This window comes from Lycium barbarum, chromosome 2, assembly GCF_019175385.1.
Source record: "Lycium barbarum isolate Lr01 chromosome 2, ASM1917538v2, whole genome shotgun sequence".
Taxonomy (NCBI): domain Eukaryota; kingdom Viridiplantae; phylum Streptophyta; class Magnoliopsida; order Solanales; family Solanaceae; genus Lycium; species Lycium barbarum.
This window is the reverse complement of record NC_083338.1, coordinates 17,793,619-17,811,586: the sequence shown is the minus strand read 5'-3', so window position 1 is coordinate 17,811,586 and position 17,968 is coordinate 17,793,619.

Below are 17,968 nucleotides of genomic sequence, written 5' to 3'. Positions count from 1 at the left end.
ATAATGTAGAGCATGAAAATACATATTTTTTTATGAGAAACTGATATATACACGGAGTGTGTTTATCATAAGTAAAAATAGTATAAAGGGGCATACCTTTAGAAATAGCCATGAAAAATATAATGATATGTACAAGTACCGTGATATATATATATATGTGTGTGTGTATAAATACACACATAGTGTAAAGATAATTGGATGATTCAGTAAAAAAAAAAAAGATGGTATATAAATGTATATAAAAAAATAGAGTACGTACCTCGTAGCTCTTGTAAAATAACTTGAGCCACTATACTTGAGCCTTAATATGATTTTCGTATCGAACTTGCAAATTAGCCTGCTCACCATATTGATAGTTCTCAAAGAAAATGATTTGACCTTGTGTTTTGAAACCATTTGGGCCTCTCTAAAATATCTCTTTATGTTGGGGTATTCTTAGATACCTGGAACATGGTGTCAAGAACAAATAATTTTTTGACAGAAATGCTTCATTTTTCCTAGCGAAAACCATTGTTTACGTTCTGAAAAGTTAAACAGCATCTAGAGAACCATGTGACTATTCCAATGTAATGAATAGAATATAATGAATAATTACACTAAGTTCCAGTACTTGGAAGGGAAAGCGAGTGACTAAGTTTACTAACACACTTAAATGGCTTGTACGACCCCAACAAAGCAAAGCAAAGTAGTCAATGCAAAGAGCAAAATGTTAGTCACAAGGTAATATATATTTTCATCTACGAAATGTGACAAAATTTGAGAGGAAGAAGGACGCGGATTCTCTTGACGCGAAAGTAGGGGGACGGCTAGATACGAGCAAATAAATCTGCTGCTGACTGCTCCTATGACCTGAGCAGAATTAGAGTTGAGCCACAACTCCAACAAACTCCCATGTTGTTCATGTAAAAAAAAAAAAAAAAAGGATTGGTAACCATTCTCAATCAAGAAGAAATAAAGTGAACAAGAAAATGGACCTATTAAATTATTTAAATGGTCTTCCTAGGAATCCATCTGTAGATTAGCTCAAACTTCAAATACATACATAGCTTATAGGAGGCATACTTTATATTCACAAGGCTCTATACATGAAAATATACAGTCAAACAAATATTACTCTATTATCATCTATCATCACTGCCTCTATTATTATCATGAATCAAGAAAGAGAAAAACAACTATTATTATCATGAATCAAGAAAGAGAAAAAACAACCAACAAACACAAAGAAACTGAGACGGTAAAAAACTGCATATGGAGTAGTTGTTGAGGAATATAGTAGTACGTTTTCCATGGTCATATGATTCATTAATTTGTAAGAAAATTAATGCGAATCCAAGGGTTGTTGATTTATGATCCCTTTTTTTTTTGGAACAATCATAGGGTAAACAGATAGAACAACCAGAGACTAGCTTAAACTGGAAAAACAGACCAACTAGTCATGTAAAGGAGACCAACCCCTTTTTTAAAAAAAATATTTGATGCTATAGTACTAGGATAAACAACTGAAAGCTTAAACTTCAAACATATAAATATGATGCCAAATCTAATGCTAACTTTAGAGCACACAGACTCAGGCTTTAGCAGACAGTTTCTTAATCTCGTACTGGTTAGAAAAATAGAACAATGCAGGGAAGAGAAGAAACAACAACAACAAGCCCAGTATAATTCACTATGTGGGGTCTGAGGAGGGTAGAGTATACACAGACCTAACCCCACCTTGAAAGATAGGGCGGCTGTTTCCGAAAGACCCTGGGCTCAAGAGAGGAGACAAAGAGAGGAAAAAACAAAAGGTTAGATATGATCAAGCGTATCGAAAACAATATGAAAACAAGGAATAACAAAGCAAGAAAGTCACGGTAAAAGGAGAATTAACTGCTATAGATAACTATGAAAATGAAAACAATGAAAGTAAATAAGTCATTATAAACCAACAGATACTCGCAGAAATCAAGAGACAAGAAACTATAGAACAACATAACTACTCTTAAGGGAGGATAGACACGACTACCTACTATCCTTCTACCCTAATATGAGTCCTCCATACTCTCCTATCTAAGGTCATGTCCTCCATAAGCAGGAAATGCGCCATGTCCTGTCTAATCACTTCCCCCCAATACTTCTTCGGCCTACCTCTACCTCTTCTGAAACCGTCACTGGCCAACCTCTCGCACTTCCGCACCGGGGCATTTTCATCTCTCCGCATCACATGCCCAAACCATCTCAGCCTCGCTTCCCGCATCTTGTCTTCCACTGAGGCTATTCCAACTTTGTCTCGGATGACTTCATTCCTAATCCTATCACTCCTAGTGTGCCCACACATCCATCGCAGCATTCTCATTTCCGCCACTTTCATCTTCTGAACATGAGATTTCTTGACTGGCCAACACTCCGCCCCATACGACATAGCTGGTCTAATCACCACTTTGTAGAACTTGCCTTTAAGTTTCGGTGGCACCTTCTTGTCACACAACACTCCGGAGGCAAGCCTCCATTTCATCCATCCTGCACCAATACGATGTGTGACGTTATCATCAATCTCCCCATTTCCTTGTATAATAGACCCAAGATACTTGAAACTATCTTTCTTCTGTATGACCTGGGTGCCAAGCTTCACTTCCACGTCAGCCTCATGTACTATATCACTGAACTTGCACTCCAAGTACTCTGTCTTGGTCCTACTCAACTTGAACCCTTTAGACTCCAGAGTTTGTCTCCAAACCTCCAGCTTAGCGTTAACCCCGCTGCGAGACTCGTCAATCAGGACTATGTCATCCGCAAATAACATACACCATGGCACCTCACCTTGAATTTTCCTCGTCAATCCATCGATCACCAAGGAGAATAAAAATGGGCTAAGAGCTGATCCCTGATGCAGGCCCATCACCACTGGGAAGTGCTCTGAGTCTCCTCCCAAAGTCCTTACCCTGGGCTTGTCCCCATCATACACGTCCTTGATCGCCCTAATGTACGTCACAGGTACACCTCTAGCCTCCAAGCATCTCCATAGAACCTCTCTCGGCACTTTGTCGTATGCCTTTTCTAGGTCGATGAATACCATGTGCAAGTCCCTCTTCCTCTCCCTATATTGCTCCACCAGTCTCCGTACAAGATGAATAACTTCTATAGTTGAGCGCCCTGGCATGAATCTGAACTGGTTCTCTGAGATAGACACGCCTCTCCTCACCCTCATCTCCACCACCCTTTCCCACACTTTCATAGTGTGGCTTAGCAACTTGATCCCTCTGTAGTTGTTGCAACTTTGTACTGCATCGCCATTCTTCGGGCATCTTAGTCGTCTTAAAGATGGCATTAAAGAGTCGTGTCAACCATTCTAAACCTGCCCTGCCTGCAGTCTTCCAAAATTCCCCCGGAATCTCATCGGGCCCGGTCGCTCTTCCCCTACTCATCCTACGAACATCACCCTTAACTTCTTCAACCTATATATTCCTACAATATCCAAAATCACGACACCTTTCGGAGTACTCCAAATCTCCCAACACAATATCTCTGTTCCCTTCATCGTTCAAGAGTTTGTGGAAGTATGACTGCCATTCCGTCTAATGAGGGCGTCCTCCACTAGTACCCTACCATCCTCGTCCTTGATGCACTTCACCTGATCCAAGTCACGCGCCTTCCTCTCCTTCGCCTTGGCTAGTCTGTACAACTTCTTATCCCCGCCTTTGTCCTCTAGTTCTGCATACAGGCGTTCAAAAGCTGCTATCTTTGCCGCCGTAACCGCTAACTTTGCCTCCCTCCTCGTCATCTTGTACAATTCCCTATTAGTTCGCCTCTCTTCATCATCCTTGCTGTCTACCAACTTCGCATACACCGCCTTTTTTGCTTCCACCTTCTCTTGAACTCCTCCATTCCACCACCAGTCCCCTCGGTACCGACCACGGCTACCCTTCGAGACCCCCAGCACCTCTCTAGCTACTTCCCTAATGCAATTGGCCGTCCTATCCCACATATTGGTCGCCTCCCCACTACTCTCCCAGGCTCCTATAGATCTCAGCTTCTCCCCCATCTCCAGGGCACCCGTCATGGTCAAACTCCCCCATTTGATCCTAGGCCTGTCGTCCACGACCCTCTTTCTCTTCCTCATCTTGATTTCCAAATCCATCACCAAGAGCTTATGCTGGGACGTTAGATTCTCACTCGGGATCACCTTGCAGTCTTTACAAAGACCTTTATCATCCTTCCTAAGGAGTAAAAAGTCTATCTGCGTCTTAGCCACCGAACTACGAAAGGTTACCAAGTGCTTCTCCTTCTTTGGGAAACTCGAATTGGCCACCATCAGCCCAAAGGCTTTTGCAAAATCCAACAGTGCAACTCCTCCTCCGTTCCTGTCCCCGAAACCCCAACCTCCATGCACATCGTCATATCCCCCTGAAATTGACCTAATGTGCCTATTGAAATCTCCTCCGATGAATAGCTTCTCAGTGGACAGTATACATCCCATCATCTTGTCCAAATCCTCCCAAAAACGTCTTTTCTCCTCCTCGCCCAAGCCCGCTTGCGGCGCGTAAGCACTAATAATGTGCAAAATAAACCCTCCAACAACCAGCTTAATCGTCATCAACCTATCGCTGACTCTCTTAACCCACTGTTCTCGTAAGTCGTTATCTACTAAAATTCCTACCCCATTCCTATCCCTCGACCTACCTGAGAACCATAACTTATACTCATCCACATCTTGAGCCCTGGATCCTACCCATTTAGTCTCCTGGACACAAGCTATATTGATCCTCCTCTTCTTAAGAATCTTAACTAGTTCGATGGACTTCCCCGTTAGAGTCCCAATATTCCAAGACCCTACTCGTAGACTAGAGACTCCCTTAACCCACCTACCCCCTCTAACCCTCACCCCTATCCGAGAACATGACCCTAGTCCACCATCGTCTACCAAAGCCAGTAAAGCAAATATAAACTACTCGACCAGGCAGTAATCAATATTAAAACACAAGTTAGTACTAATCTAGATGAAAGTGTAACTACTACGACAAGAACGAAACAAGTAATGTAAGAATGCAAATTAGCAGCAAGGATATAATACAGAGAATTAAAAAATAAAATTAAAAAACTGGAGGTACCAACTCCAGTTAGATAGAACCTACTGACGCCGGAATCAATGTTCACTGTTCACGCCGGACACACTGTTCACGGCGGGAAGCTTGAATCTGTCGGACCAGAGAGAAGGAGAAGAGAGAAGAGAAAAGAAGAAAAGGAAGATAGGGGAAGAAGAGGAGTGGGGGTGGGTATAGGGCTGTCACAAACCCTAGGAGAGAGAAAGAGAAAACTTACCTGGAGAGGCCACCGGGAGGTTGCTGGCCGTAGTTTGGGGTGGCCGGAGTTGGGGGTGGCCGGAGTTGGGGGGTAGGGGTGGGGGTAGGTGAGGGAGTTGGGGATGGGGAGAAGACCGTTAGTTTTCCTAGAGAGAGAGAGGGAGCAGGAGAGAGAGAGAGCTCATCAATGTTCAACCATTATACTCAGCCAAGATGCACACAACACATAGGTTTGAAAGTTATTCTTTTAGGACATAAGCAGGATTTTAAAAAAAGAGGAAGCATCTTTGCGAAAAAAAATAGTAACTAAATTGAAATGGTTAAGAAGAATCCAATTTAGCCATTGAAAACAACAACTTCACAATTTTGCTATCAAACAGTTTGACAATCACTTCTAAGGAAAGACAGCTCGTATAGACAACAAATAATTTGACAATCACTTTTAAGGAAAGGAAAGAAATTATCATAGCGTGATCTTCAGGGTTGGGTCAGAAGAAAAAGAAGAGATAAATGACCACAGAAATTCAAACAGGCATGTCCTATATGCTCACACGAAGATTAGGTTGGCAAATCCATCACTTCCTATATTATGTATGTTTATCATTTTTAAGAAGAGGGCCAAACTATAGCAGAATGGGTTCTTAATTTGTTTCCTAACCTCTTGACACATAATTCAATAACTAACATGTATTCTAGTTGAGATAACTTAATTCAATTCAGGAAAGAGAAACACATTGCACACAATAGATCAACACAGAACTTATGGTTTGAGCTAAAATATAACCTTATCCCTATTTATTTCAGGCAGCCACCATACAATGCTAAAAGGGCATGTGTTAAGCAATCAGACCCCAAAAGTATCTTAAACTAAAATAAGTCCACAGAATAGACCTATATCATATTGACACAGACTCGATAAGCTTAACTTGTATTGCAACTTGAATCCGGATGCACATAAGGGAAGCTATCATAGACAGTAGAAACAGCCTATAAGATCCATTTCTATAGGCTACTACCCAAAGTTTCTACTAGAATAAATCTAAGAAACTTACTTCAACCCCACATTAGACTAACTCAACTATCCATAATGGCAAGAATACTGAAACTAGCAAGCACTGAGAACAGCTATACCCAACCAGAACCAAGTTCATACATGCACAACCATTAGCCTATCATTCAAATCTTCAAGGCTATTAACTTAAGCTCAGTCAAATGCTGAGAACTGAGGCCTCCTAAATAATCATATGAACAGTGATCTATTCCCATTTTTATTCAAACCAGCATGTAAATTCCCTCCATTTCCTTTCAACAACTCATAAAAGATTAAGCAAAGAGAAAAAAAAATGGTGAATGACTCTCACTACAGGTTGTTTGGCCAACACAAACAGTTTCAAATACATGACAGAGTCAACATATTACAGTTTCAAATCAACAGATATCCCAATCCATGAAGCAGGGATTAATAAGAGAAATTTTCTGATCAAATTTGAATTAAATGTCTATATATCAAGGCTGCCAGGTGCTCAAGTATGTTTCAAAAGACATCTTTAGATTGTTTAAATCTAAAACAACATCTAATCTCCTTAAGACAATATAAACCAGCCCAAGACCTGAAACTGACGTATGTTAATAACTCCAAACAGCACATCGATTTTATCTTATGCTAATTTAAACCAGATTTCCCATTAGCTTTAAACTAAACTGATCATATAAAACAAATTGACAGTAGTCAATATCAGCAACTATTCAAGGCAGTATTAAGCTAACACTAGAGCATTGGTAGTTTTATTTTTTCGAAGCTTAAACTAGTAAAATCTCAAGATTTAAGGTTGTTACACATGATTAGACCTAAACTTGTCTAAAACACAAACTGCATAATGCTATACCATGACAGAACTAAAAGCGAAAAAAAATTTAAAAGAGAGGGATTTTGAGAACTATCTTTTTGCCGAGCAGCGACGGGGCGACGGGAGTTAAACACATATTCGACGAAATTAGTCGTTTCACGCTATTTTATAACAAACGAGCAGAACACATATTCCAGCCAACCAAACCAAACAAACGCAGGGGCGGAGCCACATTTGCTCCAGGGGGTTCCGAACCCCCTCAGCAAAAAATTACAGTGTATTTTCAAAGTTAAAATTATTTTGTTATGTATATATAGTAGATGTTGAACCCTCTGACTTCTTCGTGTATTTACCTTTTAGAATTTTGAACCCCCTGGATGAAAATCCTGGCTTCGCCACTGAACAAACGACGAGAAAACACTTGACGGCTACATTTCTACTTTAATAAAATTAAAGACGAAGATAGGATGAACGTGATTACCTTCTCCGTGACAGCGAACTGAGGCTATTGTCGTCGTCGAGTCTCCGAATCCACTCGAAAGCTTGTTGTTTCAGCCGAGAACTTGAAAAGAGATTTTAAAGCCAAAGAGAAACTTAAAGTTAAACGATGATTAATATAGTAATAAATAGGATTAAAGGAAAAATGCCATATAGAATCACCAATGCTATTTTTGAGTGGTTTAATTGTAAAGCATGATGTTTAGTTTTTTTTTTTTAATTACAAATATGATCGTTTGGTAAATTTTAAGAAACAAATAAAAAATATTCTTAAATTTAGAGAAATATATCTCGAAAAATAGCGTAATAATTAATGAAAATATTCCAAGCTCATTCTAGCGAAATTTCAGGACTGAGAAGCATAGTGAAATTAATTAAACGAAAAAAGAGGGCCAAAATTGGGTGTCAACAGTACCGATACCGAGGAAAAAACCGAGATGATGGGACGGTTTTGAAAAGTCTAATTTGGTTCTACAAAGTGAAATAACCGAAAAATTGGTATGGTATTAATTTTATAAAATAATTGCCCGAACGGTACCATTGACACCCCTAGGTGTCGCTTCAACGTACTATCATAACTTTGATTGGAGTGGGCAGAATCATGAGATGGGAGGACCGAGTAATGCCACTATGCAGTTGCAGAATTTGGATTGCAATGTCCGATACCCTTCACATCCAGGTCTAAGTGAATTGGATAGTGATAGGTAAATATAATCATATTTTGTTCACTTTATTCATGGATCTTATAATTGCGTTTGATTTGTAAATTCTATGAATTTTCCTTATTTATAGGCATAACGATTTTGAAGATAACCCCACATTAACTCATCTCACACAAATCGTGAGCAACAACGATTTAGCTAATGATATAATAAATGAGTCGGATAGCGATAGTCCATTAGATCATGAAGCGAGGGATGATGATCAATCATCCATTGATGAAGACGTTGCGGCCCCCGGTGATCTTAGTGTTAATTATCATTCAAATGTAATCCCATATTTGAATAATACAGAAGAAGAAGGTGGATGACAACATGGTATGGAGTATTGGTGCAGGAGAAGTTTCCTTTTGTTATGATAAATGGGCCAACTTGGGACCATTATACCTTATTTTTCCTGACAGAGTCATTCAAGATCAGATCAAAGTTATTGAGGTTCTCACTGATGAGATATGGAACTGGGATATTCTGCAAGATCAGCCTGATGAAGATACTAAAAGAAAAATCATGGAGTTGAGCATCAAAATCAATAGAAATAAAGAGGACAAAGTGATCTAGATGCCAAACAAGACGGGACATTTTACAGTTAGCTCAGCATGGGATTCTATTAGATAGAGAAAAGAGCTAAACAGATTTGCTAGTGGTGTTTGGCACAAGGAAATTCCTTTCAAAATCTCTTTTCTCGCCTAGAAAGCTATTCAAAATAAATTATCTACTGATGAAAGAGTGACAAGGTTTGGAATAGATACATATCCTATTTGTCATTGCTGCAACAATACGAACCAAGAGCCTATTATTGAGAATATTGATCACTTATTCTGCTTGGGAGAGCATGCAAAGAACATTTGGAGATTCCTTGCTGGTCCTTTGGGAGTAGACTACAACAGCATGAGCCTTAAAATCCTTCTTCTTAAATGGTGGAACTTTAAGGCCAAAAATACCATAGCAAAGTTCATCACTAGAATTCTTCCACTTATTATCTGCTGGGAGTTATGGAAATCAAGATGCAGTAAAAAGTTTGAGAACATCAGACCTTCCTTTTATAGAACCAAAAATAATATCATGTCACTTTTGCAGGTTCTAGATAGTAAGTTTGGAAGAGCAAGAATAGGAGAAGATTGGCATACAATATGTACAGCATGTGAAGCAATTATAGAGCAAAGATCAGCCAGAATTATCAAATGGTTCAAACCTCCCAATCAACATGTTAAACTTAGCAGTGATGGGAGCTGTGTTCAAGGCAGATGTGGAGGTGGAGGTCTAGTTAGAAATTCCCAAGGAAAAGTTATTTTTGCTTACTCAATTCCTTTGGGATCAGGACCTAGTAACTTAGAAGAAGCAACAGCATTACTTTATGGCCTGAAGTGGTGTACTACAAATAGTTATAGGCTAACATTGGGTGAAACAGACTCCTTACTCATCACCAAATGCATCAAAAGAGAATGGAAAATTCCTTGGAGGATCAACAACATCATCAATGAGATCCAGGAACTAGTTGGAGAGCATGGATTTGAAATTAACCACTGTTTTAGGGAAGCAAATAAGCCGGCTGATAAACTTGCCAGTCTTAGCCACAGTAGTGATGAAATCCAGGTCTTCAATTCATTTGCTGAATTACCAAATCAAAACAAAGGACTCATCAACATGGATAGATGGAACCTACCTTCTTTTAGGGTCCAAAGAATCAAATCTTCCCATATAGTATATGAGCCACCTTGAGAATTTATAATTTTTTGCTAATTTTGGTTAGGACTAACAAAGTAGCCTCATCAATGATCATGTACAAATTTTGGGATGCCAAATTCAATATGTAACTTTTTGCACATCAATGATCAATAGAGACAAAGTTTAACCAAAAAAAAAAAAAAAAAAGGACCGAAAGATTTTGCATACATGAGAGATAATGGGTGTGTTTGGGCTGCACTTTGGAATTCCTGAAATCCTAAAGTTATCAGATCAGGTTAGTTCGGTGCGAATAATTAATAATATATTATTTTTTAAATTTTGTGATTTTAATTGGTGTCATTAGAAGCTGATATTTTTTCTTGTATATGCAAGTAGGTATGTTATTTCACAACACGAAGCAAATGAAAGGTGTAGTGAGACTCATTGTATAGCCCACAAAAAAGAATTTAAAACGGATCAAGCCAAAGGTACATTTTGGAAGGTTATTTGCAAACGACATGAATTAGGTTGTAGTTGGATGATCCGTTTTACACTGGTCAGAAGTGGTATGTGGAAAGCCGGCAAAGTGGTTAAGCCACACACATGTGAGACAGGTGATTATACAGAGGATCATTTCAATTTGAATAGCAACATGATTGCTACTTCGTTGATACCGTCTATTATGATCAACGCACAAATCAGTATTAAATCCGTTCAGGAAGTTATAAAAGGGATCCACAAGTATACTCCTAGTTATAGAAAAGCGCAAAAAGGGCGTAAGAAAGTTTAAGATGGTGTATGGTGATTTCGGAGGTTCTTTTAGGGCGTTATACGATACATAGCTGTCCTACAACATTTCAATCCGGGAACTGTTGTTGAGTGGACACACGAGTCAACTACAATGCAAGGTGAACTCATCTTCAAGTATTTGTTTTGGGACTTTAAACTAAGCATCGATGGATTCAAAAGTTGCAGACCGATCATCTCGATAGATGGCACCCATGTCTAGTAAGTATGAGATGAAATTGTTGATAGCTGTTGGAATTGATGCAAACGACAATATCTTTCCACTTGCTGTAACGACCTGCTCAGTATTTATAGTCTTTTCGGTACTTTTGATCCTTTCTCGAGCTTGTTTAGCTCACATTTGACCCGAGGGGACCTTTGACACTCTTTTCAAGGTATTTAAATTTGATTTGGGTGACTTTTGGGAAAATTGGGCTTAAAGCGAAAGAGAGTTGACTCAAAGTTGACTTTTGGGTAAACAGAGCTTTTTCAGGAATCCATCGATTCCGAGAGGTCCGAATGGTCTTTTAGAACTTGTGCGTATATTTGGTTCGGTTCCCAATGCACTCAGGTGCATTTCGGGACTTGGGTTGGGAAGTTGATATGGAGGTATTGGGGGTTGACTCGGTCAACGAAACATTCGTTGGGAATTTTGAGGCCACGAGTGCGTTCGTAGCATGGTTTTATATATGTCTGCATATAGGGTAGGTGAGCAGATGGCCTCGAGTGATAGTTGGGATTTCAGGTTGAGTTGTGAAAAACTTGGGAATTTTTGGTGTCTGGTGCCCGCTATGGCGGCACCAGCATCGCGGAAGCGGTACTGCTTTAGCGGTTACCCTACCGCTGAAGCGGCCTAAGCGATTTTGGCATGACTGCTGTAGCGATCATGGGACTACCGAAGTGGTGCCGCTGAAGCTAGGGTGGGCACGGTACGGTATATACCGATTACCATGCCGAAACTGAAATTTTTGATACCGCGATTTCGGTATTATGGTATTTGGTACAGTGTTTGGTATGCGTTTTTGAAAAGTTTGGTATTCAGTATTGATGAAGAAAATGCCGAAATACCGAATACCATACCGAAGTATTCCATATAGTTACATATACAATTCACACACATACACACACACACACACATGTATATATATATATAATTAGTATTCGTACAAACTAATTGTTTAGACGTTGGAATTGCTTGTATTTTCTTTTGAATATTTTTACATGTGTAAGATGTCAGTATGATATGATTGATTGAAATTCCCTTTTTGTATACCGAAGTATATATAGCTCGATTGAAATGCCCTTTTTGTGTAATTGATTAACGAAGGGCATTGGTTGTATTTTCTTTTGAATTTTACACATGTAAAGTGTTTGTATAATATAATTGAGACATTTCTTGAATTGCCGAAGTCATAATTCTTTATTATATGTATATATGTAAGTCGGAGTCGAACAAACTATGGTTACCGAATTACCGTATCGCAAAATACCAAAACCGAACTTAAAAATACCGAACCATACCGAATTAATTTGGTATGGCAATGGTATAGTATATTTAAATATCGAAAACTGAAATTACCGAACCGAAGTTTCAAATACCGTACCATACCGTACCATGCCCACCCCCAGCTGAAGCTGTATGTTGTACGCGGAAGCGGGTGACGGGCAGTTAATTTCATTAAATGAGTGTTAAAAGCCCTAAGTCCCTTATTCTTTATTATCTCGACTTTAGAGTTATTAGGAGCTGTTCAAGGGGATTTTTGGGGGAAAATCTTGGTGGTAATTCCTTCTATCTTCTTTGCTATTCCATGATTTCACTATCACCTTAGGATTCCATTATCATGCTAGTTCACTAAGAGTTTAAGAATTGAAAGAGGGTTCATTGGGTTCTTCATTCTAGGCTTTGTAATCTTGATTTATTGGTTGAGTTAGCTCTAATAAGCATAGAATTGATGATTAGAACCTTTTATTGTATGAATTCTTCCTAATTAGTGACTAAATTATAGAATTGGAAATTAGGATTTATACCCAAATTTGGGGGTTTTTCCTAGAATCCGAATTTTAGTAAATTGTTGGTTATTCTAGCTTGATATTGATGGGAATTGATCACCTAGAGCTTTAATTTCATGTTGAGACCTTTAGATTCCTAATTTCACCCTTCTAGTTCATAAATCCCTTTCCATAGGTTGGGGATTTGGGTCTTGAATAGAAGTAAGGTTTGATCGATGTTCTTCTTGATTCTAATTTCTTGATTTGGATGTGCTTAGACTTTCTTTACCTCGAGGCTCAAAGGGAAGAAAAGACTAAGATGTGATTGTGGAGACTGTGATGTTCGGCCTGCCAGGTAGGTTACAGTTTATCCTATGGTAAGACTTCATTTAGTGAAGCATATATTTAGATTATATTGTCGGAGAATGCATGTAAACCTTCGGGTATGAAGTTAGGATGGATATTGTCTTAGGTTGGGCCTTGTTGTGTGATTTGGGGGTTAGCCACCCCATTGTGTTGTGACTTATCTTTTTCTATTCTTGTTGGCTCGATGTTACGTGGAGATAGTAGATATTGGTGACTGTTGATATATCCTGATTATGATATTATAGCACCTTACGTGTTGTCGTTTGCGACGAGGATAGTGATTCTATTATGGCTTATTGTGTAGCCTTTTATTGATATTGTTGGTGTGCCCATGTGTGGTACTTTTGATATTGATTTGATTATTGACATTGAACTCATACATTGCACGCATTCTAATCCTTCATGATATACTGTTGATATATTGATAATATACGAGGAAACACTGTTATGAGCTGGGGTGAGTTGGATGAGAGTGACGGGAGGACCGATGTCCGATGTTTATCCCGAAATCGAGGTATGAGTGCTGGTAGCGATTGCCGAGGTTGTTGCCGGAATCGTGAGGGTATATGGACTTCGCGTGTCCCCCGTGGGTTGTGCTGCCGAGATGTGATGTTCCATCATCGGAGTACATGTTTATGATGCATATGCATTGCATTCTCACTTCATACATTATTGCATTACATTGTACTATGGCTTCTATTGTGATATTCTTGTGATGTACTTGTGATATACGGATTCAGATTGAATATATTGAGACTTGGCACATTTGAGTTTAGATGCTATAACATAGGTGATGACGTGTACTTGGTTACTGGCTCGTGATTGACTTATACTTTGTTGATTTACCTGTTTATCTTACTTTATTGCCTTGATAGATGTTAGCTAATCTTAGTCGGCCTATGATGCCTACCAGTACTTGTTGTTTGTCCTGACCTGCACTTGCTGCGTTCTTTTATGAATGCAGAGTTCCAGGTGGGTTTGACCTCTACTCCTCGTGGCTGATAGTAGTTCGAGGGTTGCTGTTTAAAGTCTTTCAGGGTGAGCACGGAGACGTTCGCCGCTTTGAAGATTCTTCTTTTATTTATGTCTTACTCGATATTCTGTATTGAGACGGTTGATGTATTATTATTATTATTATTATTATTATTATTATTATTATTATTATTATTATTATTAATAATTATTATTATTATTTTGTAGTATTTAGTTAGATGCTCTTGTACGACAAGACCAGATTTTGGGGTGTATTTCCTTACTTCCGCATTTTCTATATCATTATCGTAAGACTTACGTATTTCTATCTCTTCTGCTCATTTAATTATTTATTCATGCTTTTAAAATTGTTGGGATAAAGGTTCGCTTACCGAGGTGGGAAAGGTACGTGCCTGCGCGATTTAGTGAAATTGGGTCGTGACACTTGTATATGCAATAGTTGCACGTGAAAGCTTTGAGTCATGGACTTGGTTTCTCAGTTTATTGTGGAGACATGTTGTTTGAGATAGAGAAGGAATTGGACTAATTTCTAACTGTTATCAAGGCATCTTGCAATGTATCCAAACACAACACCATAGATTTTGTGTTCGACATTTGGAAAGCAACTTTAACAAAAAAGTTTCTTAACTCTGATCTCGAGAACCTAATGTGGTTGGCGGCTACAGAGCACCAGAAGAAGAAATACCAAATGAAGATGCAACAAATCAAAACTTTGTCACCTACAGTGCATCTGTGGTTAAGCGAACTTCGAAGAAAAAATGGACATTGTATAAGGATAGTGGTTATAGGTGAGGGGCTATGACAACAAATGTCTCTGAGTCTTACAACGTCGATTTCTATTACTGGCATGGTTCACATGACCTTTAAAAATCTTGTTGATCATTTTGTTAAAAGAAGCGCCCTTGCTGCTTTGCTAATGGTAAATAAGAAGACTTGGCCGACCGTTAAGAAGTTTCATGAATATTGGGAAAGGTTCAATGCTGCGAATGGGGTCTTTGAGATTCTGGCATTTGCATGCGAAAGTAAGGGCGTAAATGTCCATATAGTATCTGACAATGGAAAAAAGTGTTTGTGTGGGAAGTGGAAAAACTACCATATGCCATGTTCCCATGTGATCAAATTTTTCCGGATCCGTAAAATTCAGCCTAAGGACTATGTTAGCAAGTACTACAGTTGCAGGTATTACAAGCAAACGTACAATGGAAAGTTTTCTCCCTTGGGCGATGAGGCATATAGGCTTGCAAGTCCCTTCCGTTTAGTTGCAAACACTGCATACGAGCGAACTTCTGGAGCCCAGAGAACAATTAGAAGGAGGAATGAAATGGATATTGCTCTTGGTCGCATGGCTAGGAGGTGCAGTACTTGCAGGCAAACCGGTCATAACAAGAATCGCTGCGCTAATGGTACTCAGTAGTTGTTGTTACTTGTTTGCTATTATGTTTTTTCATGAGTTCTATGTTGTTGTTATCTTATGTAAACTTCTACAATATGTTGTTATCCTTATTTTAATAGATAAACCATCCATATTGTGGAGTTTAATTGCGTCTTTAATTTAACACTTATTTTTATGATAAAACTTGTACAATACTTTATTGAATGAACATAAAATTACATTGTTATTGGAAATAAAAACACATAACACATAGTTGGACTAAGGGCATTCTTTAGGCATGTCATCATCGGATTTGTAAAGTTCGTGAGCTAAAACACTTACTCTTTCATGTTCCGTTAGCGTGCGATTTGTTGCTGCAGCTTGTTCTTCAGCCAGCTTAAGGATATAGTACCTAAAACATCTCACTAACATCCTATTATTCTCCTTCCGAATTTGTATGACAATTACCTCATAGTCTTCTATATCTTTGCGCTCCATCCACACAGAGAATAGATGTGGTTTGGGTGCCCCTAGTTCCTCAAGCTCATGAATGAGCCGATTTGACTCACGGTACCTATGATCCCATTCACATCGTAATCCGCAGTAGTACTCACGTGGATTTGATTTTTTCAGCATCCGAAAATCATCTTCTCGTTCATCAAGCATGTGTGGGTTGTACATGTTCATCTCAAAATTATATGGATCCCATGTTGCAACATCGCTGTTGGGTGACTCTGAATTTGAGTTATCATTCTTGTTTTCCTGGAATTCCCAAGCAAAGGGTGAGAAGAGTTTCCAGCAATGTTCTCATTATTCTTCGACATGCTTTGGTTACTAAATCGATTGTAAACACTCACCCGAAGATAACAATCGCCGATTAAAATACTTTATAATCTAAATTTTTATATTTTGTTACACATGCTGCGAACTATAAAACACAAAAATTGAAGTAATCCAAATCTTATTTCTAGCTATTCGTCATGGATATGTCAAATAAAAAATGTACTTGCATATTTTGCGAACTGCAACACTCAAGAATTGAAGAATCTGACAAGTCAAATCAATTTTAATTGAAGAATCTTTTCAGAAGTTTTCTTGTACTTATCTTTTCCTTTGTTTTACATTTAAGTGCATAATTTGCTAAATGCAAAATTAAAAAATTGTTTCTAGCTTTTCATCATTGACAAGTCACATAAAAAATTGTAGAATCTGATTCTTTTTAGAAATTGGCATGCATAGCACATCAAATAATGTCCTTATTAAGTCTTTCCAAATATATGATGATGTATATAATAGTATTTGGGATTTGAAATCACTTAGAACACTTTTCATCACTTCTAAGATTGACCGTACAGTAAAAGAAAATAAAGGCATCCAATTCTTTTTTGAAAGAATTAAATTTTTTCTTAAAATTGCATTCCTTCATCTATAAATAATCGGAATACTTCAACCAAAAAATATAAACTTTCAACCAGTATTCATCATATTCAATTATCTATATCTCAAACTAACTAACTTCATTAATGTCTAAAAAAAAACCTTTTTCCAGCGGATGGTTTAAAAAAAACATAAAGGAGAGCAGAGTTCAAAAAACATCGACGGGAGGGGCGAAAAACAAAATTTAATTACACTATATGTAGGAAAAAAAATTATGTTTGGTTGTTATACTAGCTTGCATTCACAAAAATATTATGGTGTCTTTTGCCCCCCCCCCCCCCCCCCCCTCGAAAAATGAACTGATAAATGTCATCCAACCACTCGGAGATGCCAGACATATCATTGAAGGCGAGGTTCACGTTTGCAGCCTCCCGGCGTATGCGTATGGGGGGGGGGGGTGAACTCCGGTGGGTTGAGTTATACTCCAAGCAATGTGACTACGAGGTGTTATGTTGTTGGCACGGTCTTCCGATAGTCCAGGTATTATCAGCCACCTACCAAAAGAATTATCTAAAGGATGAAGCGTTGGTTATTTTGTCTTTACACAAAGAAATATTGGAGTTGGAGAGAAGTTTAGCCCTCCATCATGCTTTTGAAGACCTTAATTTTGGAGGGACCGAGGAAGAATGTTGGGAAGTGTTGGAAAATCAAAAACTACACAGTGATAACTCCTACCAATCTATCTTGACATGCCGGAGTGGAACGATCAAGAAAGATACTTACCAGGAAGTGTTAATTGGGGAATACCCTGATGCTGCAAAGACCTCAGGAAGAAAATTTTATATGATGGCGATGAAATGAGAGAATGCTGTGAACTGTGGGGCTTGGACTATGACGCTCTCAGATAGGAGGGGGGAAATTGCTCACCGAGCAATGAAGATGAACGAGATGGAGAGGGAGACAAAGACGACGATGACAACGACGAGGAGGCAGAGGGTCAGATGAATACGATAACGTTAGCGTCGCTCTAGACACTGAAGAAGATTCGAATACTTAGATTAATAAGATATCATT